This window comes from Cebus imitator, unplaced genomic scaffold, assembly GCF_001604975.1.
Source record: "Cebus imitator isolate Cc_AM_T3 unplaced genomic scaffold, Cebus_imitator-1.0 Scaffold452, whole genome shotgun sequence".
Classification (NCBI taxonomy): Eukaryota; Metazoa; Chordata; class Mammalia; order Primates; family Cebidae; genus Cebus; species Cebus imitator.
Window position 1 is genome coordinate 97,233 of NW_016107767.1, and position 2,048 is coordinate 99,280.

Below are 2,048 nucleotides of genomic sequence, written 5' to 3' on the forward strand. Positions count from 1 at the left end.
TGTGAGTTTAGCCGGAGGAAAAAAAGGTAAGGACTTCCCATGTGGGTACTTAGTGCTATAAATTTCCCTGTAGACACTGCTTTAAATGTGTCCCAGAGATCCTGGTACATTGTGTCTTCATTTTTATTAGTTTTGAAGAACATCTTTATTTCTGCCTTCATTTCATTGTTTATCCAGTAGTCATTCAGGAGCAGGTTGTTCAGTTTCCATGTAGTTGTGCAATTTTGAGTGAGTTTCTTAATCCTGAGTTCTAATTTGATTGCACTGTGGTCTGAGAGACTGTTTGCTATGATTTCTTTTTTTTTTCTCATTTGTTGAGGAGTCAGTTTTGAAGTAAGTGCGATGTGGTGCTGAGAAGAATGTATATTCTGTGGATTTGGAGTGGAGAGTTCTGCAGATGTCTGTTAGTTCCGCTTGGTCCAGATCTGAGTTCAAGTCCTGGATACTCTTAATTTTCTGTCTCATTGATCTGTCTAATATTGACAGTGGAGTGTTTAAGCCTCCCCGTATTATTGTGTGGGAGTCTAAATATCTTTGTAGGTCATTAAGAACTTGCTTTATGTATCTGGGTGCTCCTGTACTGGGAACATATATATTTACGGTAGTTAGCTCTTCTTGTTGCATTGATCCCTTTACCATTATGTAATGCTCTTCTTTGTCTCTTTTGATCTTTGTTGTTTTAAAGTCTGTTTTATCAGAGTCTAGGAGTGTAATCCCTGCTTTTTATTGGTTTCCATTTGCTTGGTAAATCTTCCTCCATCCCTTTATTTTGAGCCTATGTGTGTCTTTGCACATGAGATGGGTCTCCTGAATACAGCACACCAATGGGTCTTGACTCTTTATCCAATTTGCCAATGTCTAGAAAAGAAGACAAATGGAAAACTGTGCATGAAAATTCATTGTTCTTCTTATAAAAAGTTAAGGTAAATGTAGTAAAGGAAATGGTATTTGTTTTTAACTCCCACCGTGTCTACAAGCCCAAACTACATGAGCCACCTCTCTCTAAGTAAACATTATAGTGTGCTACCTCAAGTCAGCTGATGCAGGCAGTCATACCTGAGCAATGGATTGACTGCAAATAAATGGGACTAGACGATACAATGCCCTAATATAAGCACACTTCGTTTTCTGCCTATTTTAATTTTTTTAAAATTATTGGTATTTACATTTTAATATTGAATGTAATAAGATAAAAGTAGATTTTATTAAAAGGAAAGTTGCTTTTGCTTTCTTATGTCTGTGTTCCACTTGAAGTAATGAAGGTTGAGATAAAGACAGGAGAATATGTTAAATGAAGGCAAAATAGAAGTTTCTAAAACTGCTTTTTGCCTGCTGGCATAAACAGAACCCACCCTCAAGAAAATGCCTTGGATTCTTTTTTCATATTCTCTCTAGAGAAAACACTAAACCATGGAGTAGGCACAGTTACAGTGAAAGGGTAGAAGTAAAATGACAAGCTATTAGTATCTACTGAACTCTTATCATGTGGCAGACCTTGTGTTACATGCTTTTCCAAAAAAGAAAACAAAGAAAATTCATTTAATCCTTATAGAATATCCTACCTTATAGGACAGTTACTAGCTAAGGCTCTCACAGCATTCATTCATGTCTATTTAGTTTTGCAGATGGTGAGGGCTTAAAGAAGAAAACTAGAAATCTGGAAAGAGAGAAAGAGAGATCCTAAAGCACACACACATACACATTCACATGTCAATATAAATTTTGGCATTTAACTTATCTCAAAGAAGGAGATGTGAGAGTGTTAATACACTTAAGAAAATATCTCAGATAACATTGTCAATTAAAGAACATGTTGGCCAAGTGTGGTGGCTCACGCCTGTAATCCCAGCACTTTGGGAGGCCAAGGCAGGTGGATCACGAGATCAGGAGATAGAGACCTTCCTGGCTAACATGGTGAAACCCCATCTCTATTAAAAACACACAAAAAAGAAAAATTAGCCAAGCATGGTGGCATGTGCCTGTAGTACGAGCTACTCAGGAGGCTGAGGCAGAAGAATAGCTTGAACCGGAGAGGCGGAGGTTGCACT